The 15,887-nt window shown below is 29.1% G+C and overlaps 1 pseudogene; it reads right to left on the bottom strand.

Moving 5' to 3' along the window:
- Positions 1–1,345: 1,345 nt before the first annotated feature.
- Positions 1,346–15,887, bottom strand: part of LOC149886399 (uncharacterized) — a 44,361-nt pseudogene continuing 29,819 nt past the window's right edge.

Below are 15,887 nucleotides of genomic sequence, written 5' to 3'. Positions count from 1 at the left end.
TATATTTGAAGTAACAAGAAAATTTCTTGTCTTTTTATCTTTTTCTTATTTTTATTCTATTATTTTTAAAAAATACTGATAGTCTTTATGATAAGAAACTTTACTAATTTACGTTATGCTTAAATATACTTGTTAAACCACGTTTTTATTATGATGTGTTATACTTGCTAAACCACTTTTTATTATGATGTTATACGTGGTAATAATATGTAATATTCTTCTTTTTATTTACGTTGCATTATATGATGTCATGTAGTTTTAATGTAACGATGTGTAAATTTATTGAAGTTGTATAAAAAAAAAAAAAAAAAATGTACGATAGACAAAAAGACAACTTTTTGTTTGTGTTTGTTTGCTCACTTAACTTTAAGAAAGTTAAAAAATACTTCATTTTATTTGATGAATGCGGAAAGCTCAGTGTAAACGCACGAAAGAACATGGATAGAATGTAAAACCTCGGAAATGTTTATTGTGGAAAAAGTAAACACCCTTTTTGATTACGGTTTACGCGGTCATTAAAATGAACGTGGCTAAATTAGCTTAAGATTAAAATTTAATTATCATGCAAATAAATAAACTATCTTCGCATTATATCTAAAAAAATTCGAAACTCCGAAAGTTGAAGTCTAGTATCTAAGTTCATCTGAAGTGCTCGAGAACCTAAATAAGGCAACAAAACCATAAAGTCAAAGCAATTAAAGAAATGCAATATTGACTTTAGAAACGCTTCAGATGAAACTCACGAAATGTTGTATTCAAAAAATCGGAGACGTTAAAAAGACTTCGAGAGACGCAAAAAGTGCTACAGAGTATATGAAAAACAATTGCTAACTCAAAATAATGTTTATTACCAATGTAAATCTTCTATTTTCAAGCTCGGGATTGTCAATCGTTTTCACCCGAAAAACACAAACCTGGTAAGGTTTTTTTGGCATGAAATAATACCGCGCATCTGCTTCTGACCATGAAACATCTGAGACTTAATCAGCTATTAGATTTTTTTTTTCTATATTTCGTTTCTAAAACAACTGGCTTTCATTTTCTTTTTAATCAATTTAGCTTGTTTTTCTCAACATTTTTTCTCAATAAGGAAAAAAGTAAGCAATTTTCTTTTTCTTAAAAATGGATTTATTTTCAATTTATTTATGTGTGTGCATGTGTGTGTGTGTGTGTGTGTGTGTGTGTGTGTGTGTGTGTGTGTGTGTGTGTCTATATTGTTGTCACTATTATTGTTATTATTCTAACATAAATCAGATGAAAGTCTATCATGCTATAATCTATAAGCAAAACTAATAATTTCAATTAAGTTAATTCTTCTTCACATGTCTTACACCAACAAGGAAACTTTCATTGAATTAACTTAAAGATATTTGTTTAAACTGTTACTGTTGGCTTTTGTCAACTTTCTTTCTGTTTAAGCTTTCTGGAACACGAAGGGTGATCAACGACACGATTACAGTAACAACCGCAGCTAAAATAAACGCAAAGTATTGGTTGAACGGAAACGACCTGTTCTTGTCTCCCAAAGACCAGGTGAAAGCGCTGCCAAAACCTACAGCCCCAACGGATCTAAATTGAAAGTTACAGTTTTTAAATAAAATAAAAGCTTTGTCAACAATTTCGTACAAATAAAAAGAGGTTTTTTTTTTAAATATTACGTTTGGCCCAGTGATTATAAATAAACAGTAGATAGGGTAATTCGAAAAGTTAACGTTATGAACTATAAAAGAAATATATCTTTAAGTTACTATTATTTATCATTTAGATAACGCGAACTCTAACGAGAAATCTTTTTGGTATTAAGGAAAAGAATTGTAAAAGAAAGACAAGATACAACTGCAAGTTTTGCTACGGATTGTTGAATGGGTGCAAGAAGAGTATAACAATGAAAGATTTTTTAGTTTCTTTTATAAATTATTTGTTTTTTTAACAAATTGATCAAGTCAATCGAAAAGCTGATAATGGGACTTTCAAGTTATTGTTGTACTCAGTGAAAATGAGTAAGGCGTAATATTTTCGCCTTGTCCCTCCCCAAAAACACACAATCATAAACATTAATCCTTTTAATAACCCTAAATAACACTTTAAATTATGAAAACAATTTTAATTTTAAGGTTTTGGATGAAACAAATTTAAAAATATGAAAAGCTATTTTTAGGCTTTTAGGCCAAGTTTTTAATACACCACAACTTATGTCGAATATTCAAAATTACTCTCGTAAATATAAAAACTACTTCTTTAACTTCCAAAAGTTAAAGACAACCCAATGCCATTAGCTAAGCCCACCAATTCTGATTCAACAGAGTTATTTATAAATACATTTATAGCAACAAATTTATAGCTATTTGCACAATAACTTGGTTAAACCACAAAACAAACCAAAGAACTGTTCTAAATGATATAAACAGAAAAAATTTTTTTTGTAAAATAAAAACTTCTTGTCATTCAACTACATCTCAGTATATATATTTAAACGCCCTTTAAAAATATTACTTTTATTAAATCGAAGGTATTTAGACAATAATCCCTAAGAGCATCAATTGCAACTTGACATTTAAAGCCAACCTCTTTTAACTAATGGTGAGTTATATGAGACATGAAAATTTTACAAGAAAATTGAAGTTATTTTACTTTTTTTTAATCTTAATTTAGTTAAGTCAAAATAACCCCTAAATATTCGCCAATTGTTAATGAAGCAGTTAAATATTCGCTTATTGTTAATGAAAAAGCGAATAAGAGAGACAGTGCTAGTCGGCAGTAGTTTTAGTTTTTGAACCTTGTAAATATTTAAAATTTTTAAAAACCTAAAACAAAAGTATTGAAGTATTTGGTAGAAATTTGTTAAGGCTTTGTATCTCTACCGCATTTACAAGCGGACGATCTCTAAAAAGAATTAAACACCAGAAAAGGCAAAAGTGTACACCATTTAAAAGTATAATCATCAAGAGTATCATCATTAACGGTATCATCCTTCAGGGTCAAATTTAAGTACAAACCTTTTTTATTATAATCTTATTAAAGATGTTAATAAGTTTTAGATAAAAGAATAATCCTAATTCAACAGGCCTTTTCCAAACTCACCTTAACATTTGTATTATGTCAAAAATATCTTACTATATCAAAAATATTTTAGTTCATATATTTTATATAAAACTAAAGATTTATTTTATATCTTTAATTTATCTTAATATTTGTATTATGTTCAAAATATCATAGTAAAAATAAACACACATAACATAATTATTATGTAAAAACACGAACTGATCTAAAGTAGGAGTGGCAGATGAATTGATGCTCTCTGGTGGAAATCTCTGAAATTAAATCAATTGTACTTGCCCCTGTAGCCAACTAGCCCCAGTTTTCCCTATTGAGCAATAGGAGCAGAACAAATTACTTACTTTTTTTTATGAGACCAATTAAAGGGATCGATGACATTAATGCACCAAATAGCAGAGACGACGCCAAAAATATCTGGAGACATAAAAAAGGGTCAGACATCTTAGCAAGAGGCGGAACTGGGTTACATTAACAATCTTCAAAGTTTACAAATAGTTTACCTTTTTTGAACAAAATTGATCAATCACCTATAATAACATGAAAATCACCTATAATCACATGAAAAAGTACAGATTACATTTATAGCAACGTTAAAGATATTAATAATGATAAGTTGATAAGTAATATTTTTAACAATAAAACAAACAAGTTCATCAATAAATTTTTGAATATTTGTTTTAGTGAAAACACAACATAAACTTTGGGAATAAAAGCTTCAATCAAAGTTCAAGTTCATAATTTTCAATCCAGAATCGTCATTAAAATTCAAACCATAGTTTTACTTTTTACATTAAAATTATTAAAATTCAGACAATAGTTTTACTTTTAACTGTTTAGTTTTAAAAAAAAGATTAAACAATGCGATAGTCGTAGAAAAAACCGAATTAGACGTTTCAGAATGTAGCATGTTTAAAACGTCAAAACGTAACTACCAAAGATTCATGCATGTTCAGCTTCAATTTTATCTAAGTTTCTGTTAAATGAAAATACAAATCAGCAACTTCTAGTATTTAACTGCTAAGAAAAAAACAAAAGCAGTTCTTTATATATAAATTATATTGCCAATTTAACGGTAAAGCTCAGAATAAGTTTTGGAGAAAGCAAGGTTTTATATGTTATTGAGAGAAAAAAGGATTTTATATTCTACATAATGAAATTTGTTTCTTATTTGAATGCTTCAGACACTATTATAAACACTTACAAGATTTTCATATCATAAAAGATCAAAAAATAATCACTAAGTGACGTAATAATTGTAAGTAGTTGCTGGTTTTTTTAATATATATGGTTTTTCCATAAAACAGCAAAAATTAATCACTTGCTGAAATTTAATTCAATTTTCATTAAAGTTGTAATTAGTGAGTTAAATGACATATTTTTATTAAAAGATTTATTTTTCATAAAAAATGGTAATTTTTTAAAATTTTTTACATATATTTTATACCCCAGAAGAAAACTTTTTTACAGAAGCTTTCAGAATTTTTTACTTTTTCTTTTATTTAGCATGTATATCTTGTATATATTGGTATACATATTTGTTTATATATTGGTGTAATTAGATTCCTTTAACTTAACAGTAAATAAAAAAGTTACTAATAGTGAAAAAGTACAGCAATTTTTTGGAAAATCTTTACCAACTTCACAACATTCAGCGAACATTCCATTTTTCAAACTTTAGGTATCAAGAAGATCTTACCTTATTGACTAAAACAATTTGAGCAATAAACATTACAATTGAAACAAGTAGATAGAGTAAACCAAGTTCAGATGTTGACATTCCAGGACCCCCTGTAATAAAGAAAAACAATCAAAGTCAAATTCAAACAAAGGATAAAACTTATCCGAAGAGTAAATGATCAAAATGTATATGGAAACATGTATAGCGACTAGATAGACTTACCATACTGAACTGAAGTAGCAGCAATTACAGGGAAGAGTTCTTTGAAACCAATGGTAAAAACAGAATATAAGCCGTAGAGCAAAGCAGAAAGTAGAAAGTCTCTATTTCTAAATTTAAAAAGAGAAAAAGGGAGAAAAGAAAAAGAAAATGGCAAACAGAAATAATCAATTGTTTCTTTCACTTCAGATGAATATTTTGAAACAGTCAAAAGATGTAAAAAAATTTTTTTTTTTTTCAATTGTATAACCAAAATTTTTCTTTAAGCATAGAACTTTAATTGATTCCTTGTGGTGATTGACATCCATAAAAAATGTCCACTCAACAAAAGACGTCTTAAAGACAACTTAAGACGTCTAGAAAACTTAAAGATGAGTTAAACTTGTCTTAAAGACGTCTTAGAATGGGTGGGTGTCAAAAGGGTAACATATTTGCATCTCAGACCTGAACATAGAATATATTCTGTAACTCAGGACCTGTACATAGTTATTTCATTAACAAACTAATATTATGCTAAAAAATTCAAGCAGCAACTTACAAAAAAAACGGTCTTATGTTTAAATTAAAAAATTTATCCACTTGAAAAAAATCATATCTTTTTTATATGACCAAAACATTTGCACTAACAAGACTTCATGAAAATTGCCAAATTTTATGAAAAGTTGGTTGAGCACTCCTTTGGCCTTGATGAACTCATCTAGATTATTTAGCATTGTGCTGACAAAGTTTTGTGTTTATTAAGTTTTTATATTATTCAAAGTTCACCATAAATGTTCAACTTTAATACATCCATTTCAAAACATTGTAGTTATTTGTATCAAAGTATAGCTACATTTTGATTGCTGTTTATTTTGAATAATTATCCTTCTGGAATATGAAATCCTTTCAAATTCTCAATATTGTAGTAGATGGTCGCAAGTGGGCCTGTAAGAGTTTTAAAATAAGTTTTTATATCACTCAAAGTTTACCATAAATGTTCAATTTTAATACAGTCATTTCAAAACATTGTGGCTATTTGTATCAAAGTATAGCTACATTTTGATTGCTGTATATTTTGAATCATTATCCTGCTGGAATATGAAAACCTTTCAAATTCTCAATTTTGTAGCAGATGGTCGAAGGTGGGCCTGTAAGAGTTTCAAAATAAATTAGGTTTGGGGTGTGACATTTACGTCCTAGTCTTTTTTAACTATAAAAGCTTGCTAAGCTGTCAAAAGGAATCTAATTTTCTCTGCATTAAGATGTTTTAATTAGATGCACTAATCGCTTTGCGTTTTTGTCCTCTGCTAATCACATTAGCAACAGCCCCAAAAAAAATTATAGTTTGTTTTATTTCATGAACAGAAATGTTTTTATTACCTATTTTCAACTTTATTTACAAATTTGATTGCTTAATTTGCTCCAATTATACAAAAACAATGGCCTAATTTGTTATTGTATAACTTTTTTTAGTGCAGTCAATTTTAAGCATCATTTGATCTATTGTCTAAAATTCAATAAGTTTCACAAACAATTTATTCACCAACACAAACAGATTCTTAAAACTATACTTGATAAGAAATTAAAAACAAAATTCAACTATTTTAATTGACAACTCAATTTTTTTATGCAACTTATAAAACTATGGATTTTTTTTAAGTTTAAAATTATTTTTTTGTATACAATTTCTATTCTATTGCACTAGTACCTTAAAAGTTTTCCAAAGCTGCTTTTCTTCAACCATATCCAGTATGTTTCAAGTTTCGATGGCTCGGGATCAATCAATCTTGATAATTCAGAGCTTGGTTGATTATTATTTCTAAGCAGTGTACTATCACTGAACAATTAAGATAAGCATCAATATCCATAGTGTCCGCACAGCTTTCTTTCTTCTCTTCAACAGTTATTGATTTGACATCATGAGATACTCTGTAAACAAACAAAAAAATTTATCAACTTAACTGATACACGAGGCTTTCTAGGATCAAACAAAAATTTTCAGGTCAAATATATTTTTATTTTCAATAATATTTGTAAAAAAAAGTGAGAAAAGGAGATAGCAGTAAAATTTTATGAAGTTTATAACTATGCAAATCAGTATTTGGTGGCATAGTCTATTGAGACAATCACATTGGCAAATTTTTGATGCATTTAGTCAAAAACCTTCTCTATTTTTGGTGTGAAGCTGCACTTGGGGGAAAAAAGGGATTTACATCAAGAATTTTATTTAGACCAGTTTAAATCACAGACTTTATTAGATGTGATCCAATTTTTCTCTGCCTTTGAAGTGTTTTAAGGGTCTTTATCTTGCTGGAAACATTATTATTGACCCATTTTTGCTTCCACAAATAGTAGCATATATCTTTTCATGAAATCAGCATAGAATTTGGCATCCATGATGCCCTCAAATTGAACAAATAGTCATACATAACTATAAGCAAAACATCATCCATGGCACTACCACTTCTGTGTTCAACAGTTGGTACAGCGTTCAAGGGATCTTTTCATTTGCTTTTCGGATGTATAGCATACCTGTTAGATGAAAACTTTACTTTAATTTCGTTTATTTCAGTATAAATACTCTTTCGAAAATTTATTTAAGCTATATTTTTCAACAAAATTCGCTGAAAAAAATTCTATGCAAATTAAAGAACTTCAAAAAACTAATTGAAAAATAAAGAGTGAAATTACTTTTAGGTTCACCTTTTTTTAAAAAAATGCAAATTGAATGCAGGTATTTATTAAAACAAAATAACTTAGGACCAATCAAAAATATATTTGCTTGGGTAAGCATTTCACAAAACAAAGAATGGTTTAGACATTTTCTCTTAAAAAGCTTAAAAGAATGATAGAAAAAATATTTTTGACCACTACTGTAAGTAATGGCATTGTTGATCTCAACCTAAATATTTGAGCACATTTATTTATGAAAAAGTGGAACAAAAACCTGCAAAAAAAAGTTTGTTTACAAAATTCAAAATATTTCTGACATTGAATAACTTAAACATATTTCTCTAAAATCGAAGCTTAAGCTTTTAAAGAATGAGAAAATAAATAGATGGTCTAGATGGAAATAAATTTAAAAATCTTTAACAAGCCAATAAACAGATTTTTTTAAAACATTAAAAAGTATACAATAAACATTAGGCTATAATTGAAATTACTGAAACAAACAACTTTAGTTGTATCAGATCTGGAAAAGCTCTAAAAACTTTTTATTTTTAAAAAGTTTTACCTCAAAAAAGCTAAACTCGACCTTCATGTTTCTGGAAAAAGATGAACTTTTTTACAGTTTTGACTTTTGGTCTAAATGTCATCTTTTTAAAAAAGCTACGCTTTTTAGAAGCAGCACATTTTTAAAAAGCTTGACTCTGGTCCATGTGAATTTGTTTCATCCTTTCAAGAGATTGCACAGAATTGCTAATCTGTTAAAACTTTTCTTTTAATAACTTGTTCAGTTGTTGTTTTTATATTTTTTAAGTAAAAAAATCATAGATAATGATAATAACCTTGTCTCACGAAATGTTTGCCATTTTAAATGCATATATTTATATTTCAATCTGTTTAAAATAGAAGTTCGTAATTTGTTATATTATTTGTTTATTATTTGTACTCAAAAACCAAACCTCAATGCTTTTTATTTACAATTTGTAACATAGCGTTTCTTTTTTTTTCTAATCAGCAGATAACAAAATAGTTAAAAAAATTTTTTAAGCAATTAAAAAGCAAAACTTTTTTCAAAGACAAGGTACTAGATTTTATGAACTCAGACTATTTGAAAGATGAAACTTCAAATAAACTTAGTTTTCTTAAAAAAATGTTATTTTGACTTTTGAAAAAGTTGGACATTTTCAAATATTGTGCTTTAAAAAGGTTCACTTTTTTAAAAAAAGGACGTTTTGACTTTTAAAAATTACTAATTGAAAGACAGTGCTTCTCTTTTTTGTCTTAAACTATGTTATACTTTTGAAAGAGTCAGAACTTGAAAAAGTTCGACATTTCTTATGTCAAGGATTAGGAAAAGTGTAAAACACACACAAAAATCCCAACAATCATATTGTTGTTGAATTCCTACTTTTTTCAATTTTTTTTTTTGGATGAACATTTAAGTATAAGCAATCAGGCATATAAATATATATACATATACATATATTTATATATATATATACATATATATATATATATATATATATTAGGGTGTGACAGTTGCCCCAACTTTGTCGTATGAGGCTGTTCATAATTTTGGTATTGTATTTAGTCATAAAAATAAGATATGTAATGTTTTTTTTAAGATTAATCCACAATTGAATGAGCACCGTCAAATTTAAAATATAGAATTTAGCCTAAAAATCACTATTTTTCCTACACTCTAATACCATGGTGGAGCTTAGAAAATAAAAACGGCTTTCTTATATTAAATACAGCTATGCAAAGTACAAGATGATATGAAAAAGTTTTTTTTACATGGTGTAATAAGGTATAATTGTCTAAATGAAACTACTCGTTTTCCTGGACTAGAAACCATGATTTCTGATTTTGTGTACGAAATCGCTTTCGCTGATTAGGAATCCGTTGTCTATCAGATTCTACTACTTGTAGAACATCTTGAAAGTGCTTTTCATCCCTAGTTACACCTAGAAAGTCATGGCACACCTTTTCACCACGCTCTGCTGCCTCATTTACCATCTGAAGTTTGTCGACAATCAGCTTCATGTTTTGATAGTCTTCCCTATTAATCCAATCATGTGCTGAAGCATAGAGGAATTTATAGGGCATACCAAAAATGCTAAAAAATCTGAATGAATCCGGCCCAATTAGGTCAACTAAAGAAGTACCACATTCTATTGTAGGAGGAAGATAGGGCTTGCCATATCCCCCAAAGTTAAGTCCAACTCTCTTTGTGACAGAAGTCTTTTCAAAGAAAAGAATGGATATCCTCATTTCCTCTTTAGTTTCTACTGCTACCATAGATGAGAACAGAGCCAATGGAATCAACTCCTCAGCTAAGTACCAAGTGTGCCGACTGAATGCCATACAAGCACTTTCAACTAGAGTTAAGTCATGCTCAGCAAATTTTACCAGCTTTTCCACTAAAATCAAGTCATTAACTGGTGCACTAGCTGGTACAGGACAAACAAGCCACCACTGCACATATACTGAAACTGTGAACACAACAAATCGTTCGAATTTTCCTATTTGGTTGCTAGTAACAATTTCAGCTTTTTGAAAATGTTCTTTGATCTGTCCAGACACAAGCACAATCTTTAGAGAATAAAGGAGCTTACTCATCCACCTTGCTTTGTGAAGGGCACCAGGATAGCGCATCTTGAAGTTCTTTGGTTCAGATCCCTTAGTTATTATAAGCAAACAAAGCTGAACCAGCTCTTTGTGGTCACCTCGTGTGAAAGATTGTGTTAAAGATTCACGAAAAAAATTAGCCATCTCTTCCTGGTGTACTTCTTTTATAAACATCATATTAGGGTAATGATACTTCGCTTGTTCATCTGATGATAGTTGAGGGAAATGTTTTTTGAACCTAGAAAAGTGAAAAAGATAGTAAATAAATGTTAGCTTGTAAGTTAAAAATATAAAGAGTAAGTTCACTCATCCCAATTTTTAAAAGTAGCTTTTTACAATTATATGTGTCTCTTCATTGATTGAAGGTATTATTAATGGTATATTCAATTAGACTCACCTTTGAAAGATCAAAATATTTGGACTAGCTGATGTCTCAACTTTCAAACCTTCCCAGCAATGACTCAAAAGTAATTCACCCACATGTCTTCAACAAGGAAACCAGAATAGGGCACGATCTAATTCCTTCTCTAAAGATACACATGCAGCAGTTCTCTTTCCTGAAAATGCATACATCTACAGTGTAGATGTAAGATCTTTATTCATATATTCTAAATTTAATTAATTAAGTTTACCTGTATTTGATGAAGTTGTATCAAAAACCATGCCAATAACATTTTCTTCACAATTTCATTCTCTAAGAAGTTTTTTAGTTGCTTTTGATATGATGTTTCCAAGAACTTTACCAGTTTCTTTAGTTGATTTTGGAAGTGAAGGAACGCCAAGGAGCTTTGTCCCAACAGCCCCAGAAACAAGAATTGGCAATCGGTCATCTGTTCCTTTTGAATCAAGAGTGTCCATAAGTTTTCCATCCCAATGCACAAGCATTGTAGGCGATGGCATCCAATTTTCTTTGATCTTCAAACATATTTCAGGTACAATGGCGGTTCTATACCGATGGGCTGTCCTTGCATTTAGACATAGCTTGTAAAGGTCACCCCCACATGCCGCTACAAGGGAATGCACAATTGCACTAAGTTGGGCTGATGAGATGTTGTTACGGATACTGCATGAAACAAGATCAGGGTTTTTCAATATATCATGAGGAACAAAGATATCTATGCCACATTTAACTAATCTTCTGTGTTTCCTACTTTGTGCTATGGTGGTAACTTCTTCAATATTCTCATCCTCACAAGAGCTAGTGCCTGGTTCAAGATTTATCATTTCAAAAGTACGTTTACACGGGTTTAGTTCTTCTCGCTCCAGATGATGTTTTTGTCTTTCTATTCGCTTTATTGTCTTTTCTGTGACTACTTTATCCAACCCAGAATATGTAGCTACTCTATCATTCAACATGCTTTTCATAAATTCAATATCAATATCGATGGCGTCTTGTTCAACTTTAGTTAACCCCATTTTCTTTGCAGCCATGTCCTTTAGAACTGTGTTCTTATAAAATTTCATTGTCAAATTCAATTCTGATTTGAATTTTATTATTCTAGGTTCATCCTCTCGTCTTCTATAATCTTTCAATTTCATCAAACTTATGAATTCCTTTTCATAGTAATCTTTGATTACTCTACCAATATTGTTTCTGCCTTCTAGAGTTGGGATATTGGCTTTCTGATAGTGTAAGAGCACATTTCCTATAGTTGCAGATAAAGCTTGATCCCAGTGCAAATCCTTCATGTTTGATAAAAGGCATAACAATACTTGTCTCTGTGTTGGCAATTTAGAACCTTTAATTTTCTTGTCATCACCTCCAGGATTGGTGCCAAGTAACAATTTTATATATTTTTTGTGTACTTTTTTTATCCATTATTGTATACTACAAAATACAATAACAGTAATATGTAATAACATATAATAATATTTATCTGAAAAGTATCAATATATATTTTTCTGAAAGGAGTTCAAGTTACAGTTCAAAGTCATTAACAAATGGTAATAAACATCAGGGTCAAACTAGGGTCGAGGGGTTGGGAGTCTGGGGTATATTCCCCCTGGCCCCTGCCAGACACGAAGGTCCTGGGCCTAACTATAAAAAAAATGAACAAGTAAAACACACAAAAAGACATAAGTAATAATAATAAATGTTTATATGCTTCAATTTTGTAAAAATGCAATAAATATTGTAGTTATTTCTACAATTAAACTGTCACATTTTACTGAATAACATTATCAGAAATATCCTCTACCCTTATCTCCAAATAACCAAAATTAAACCCTTAAGTGATTAAGGGTTTATATTATCTTGTGCTTAATTTTTTGTTACCATAAGGGCCTTATCTATGTCTTGCCTCCAGGCCCCTTACTGCCAGTCGGATCCTGCCCAATATATTGAATAAAAATGATAAAAAACAAAAACTTTGCAAGGTCGGAGCTACCACAAAAATTGCACAATCTTCTTGAAATTTCACATAAATGCTAGTTAGACCAATATGCAATACTAAAATTATGAACAGCCCTCTACAATAAAAATTTAATATTTTAGGGGCAACTGTCACACCCTAATATATATATATATATATATATATATATATATGTAAAAGATATTTTTACCTATTCGGAAGAACAAAGACAGCGCTAAACAATGCCAATGTTGTTCCAGCAACAATAATTACGTTTGGAATAAATATTTTGAAATGGTCAAAGAATGAACCTAAAATTAGATTATAGTTACAAAATAAATACAAAAATTTTAAAATTGTCTAACTTTTAACTCTAAATAAATTTGTTTTTAAATTTAAATAAAATTTTGATTAAAATTTTGGATACTTATGCATTGCAAAGGAAACACTTTTTGTTAGAAAAACCTGTTTTTAAGAATAAAACTATTCCATTAAACAGTGTTTTAAGTAAAGTATTAAAATATTTCGACTTAAAACACTATAAAGTGCAAGATAAGAAGAATATATTTGAAAGACGTAAATTATGAAAGATGATAAGAAAGTATGAAAAAAATGTATTTAAGAATATGAAGATCATATCAAGAGTATAAAAAAACAAAGAAAATGAAAAATTTATAGAGTATAACAGATATAGTCATCAAATACAGTCTTGTGCAAAAGTTTTAGGCAGTAACATTTCATACTCTTTTTAAAAAAAGGCCATAATATTTCCTATTTTATTTAAAAAAAAGACTAACGCCTGGTGCAAGATCTTAAGAGTTCTTTGCACTTAACTTTGTGTCAACTTTAGAGGACGTTAAGAGGCGTTATAATAAAATTCGTTTGATTATAAAGACGCTAGAATAAGTGAAGATCGTTTTATATTAAAGCTCAACTTTTTCAATTAATTTGTTTGGAACTACTTTAAAATCATTATTGTTAAAGTCTTTTCTACAGCAATTTATATTTCCCAGGTTTGTTTGGAGGTCATACTGAAAAGAAAAAAACATATCAAAATGTCTCCAGAAACCTAAATTTACGGCTCGTTTTGATTTGAATGCTTTTTACTAATTGGTTTTTATTACTTGTATTTATTTGCCAAAATCGGACAATTAAAGGTTCAAAAAAGTAGCTTTCTCAGACAAACTTAAGCTTTTTGGAAATGATGATAAAAACCATGCATGACAACATTTTGGCACAACAAATGGTACTTGGCACCAAAAATCCATATTCCAAAAAAGAGGCTTGGTTTGAGGAGCTTTCTTTTCAAAAGGAGTCAGACCATTTGTCAAGATCAACTGAAATATGAACGTTATTTACAAGGATGTTTTAGAAAACAATTTGCTATCATATGCTGAAAAAACAATCCCTTAGTAATAAAAATTTCAGATGGATAATGAGCCCAAACACTCATCTAAGTTATTAAAACTATGTTTTTCTGCTTTAAATGTCAGAGTTTTAAGCTGGTAATGTCAATCACTAGACTTAAACTTAATAGAGCACTTATATGAAACGCTAGATCATCAAGTTGGAAAGCATAGATATTCAAACAAAGCTGTATTATTCAAAACATTGAAAGAAGAATGGACAAAATTCCACCTTATTGCATTAATTGATTAAGGAAAGCCCCTTTGTTGTGCAGCTGTTATCACTAAAAAGGATACGGCTACAAAATAATATCATAAAATTTAGTTTAAGTCAATTGAAGAACATGAGGATTAATAACTTTTTTTTTAGTACAAAGTAGCTGGAAACTTTTGCACATGGAATAATAACAATTACTACATATATTCCCAAATATAAATAATATTCTTTTACTGTATTATTTTGTTTCCTATATCTCATAATTAGATCTCATAACGATAATAAATCGTTAGTTTTTTTTTCAAAATAAGAGTAAGAAAAATCGTTGGCGAGAAATTTTTGCACGCCATTGTACATCAAAAATACATCAGCTTTTTTGTCAATGGCTTCTATGAAAAATTTGTCAAGTTGTTAGATAGTAATACTCATAGTCTCAATGACACTAAACTAATGCATAAAACCAGGGTTCTGGAATCAGCTAGCTAATAATGCGACCCTAACTCCTGCGCCAACTCCAACCTTTAGTGCATATCCAACTCCAACCCTGACTTTTGTAAAAATTTATGGTATATATTACTAAATAAAAAAGATAGATAGCTATTTGCATCACATGTATAAGTTAAAAGAATATTTCTTAAACTTTCTTAGACCAAAACTTGTAGTTAGGTTTGCTTATGTAACCTATAGTAAGTTAGTAACCAAAGTTGTTTTGTAGATACAAATCATACTAACATAAATACACCATAACCTGTAGTTAGTACCCCATATAATTTTCATTTTTTATATTTTAAATATTGATCCAACAACGATTGAGGTACATTGTTGTCAATTCAATCAGAATTAAATCATTTGATACATAAACCTGTAGACTGTTGCTACCAGCCTTGTACAAGAGCCAGTAGCTAAATACAACTTTAAACTATTTTCGTATGGGAATTACTCTTTGATAATATACAAATGATAAATTGCTCTCACATCATAAGTAAATCATAAAGTGCTTTTGCATATTTACTAATTCACTTTATTCTTAATATTAAAAAATTATTTTTCTCTTACTACAAAGAGAGTTATTTTTCTCTGACTTTGCAACTCAGACTCCACTGGCCAGCTTAAAACTGAATGTTAGAATCACTTTTAACTGGACGACGAAAGCTTTTTCCTTACCATTTTTTAAGACAAGCTAATTAAAAAAAGTTGGATCGAAAATGTTTTAGGTAAGAGAAATATCTAATAACTACTAAGTTTATAAAATTTAATGCATTTTCAGCTTTTTCATGCAAAAAAAAAAAAGAAGATGTTGAGTTTTTATATCATTTTAAATAAGTTAAAGTACTTTAAAATGTAAATAAAAAAAGACATCAAAAAAACATATAGTTAAAAACTTCTAAGTCTATTACAAACTTAATAATCATTTGTCTTTGAAAACAAATATAAGTTTCACCTTTTTTAAAAGTCTTTGGATATTGCTCAGAAGGGAAGGCTAGATATCCTAAAAGTTAAAAAATAGTATAAAAACATTTTAATTTCTGCTGAAATCTTATCCTGCTTTTAGAAAAATTGCATTTGGTTGCTAGTGTTTTTTTTTATTATATTGCATTTTATGCAATCAGATTATACAATACAAACAGTCAAATGCAATCTATGCGTCAGAAAGCATAAATTCAAAGTTATAACAGATACAT

Source organism: Hydra viridissima, unplaced genomic scaffold (genome assembly GCF_058129835.1).
Source record: "Hydra viridissima isolate aposymbiotic clone 2 unplaced genomic scaffold, HvirCarnegie_v1 scaffold_7, whole genome shotgun sequence".
In the NCBI taxonomy this organism is placed as follows: domain Eukaryota; kingdom Metazoa; phylum Cnidaria; class Hydrozoa; order Anthoathecata; family Hydridae; genus Hydra; species Hydra viridissima.
Note: the sequence above shows the minus strand (reverse complement) of the source record. Positions and strands in the feature narration are given on the sequence as shown.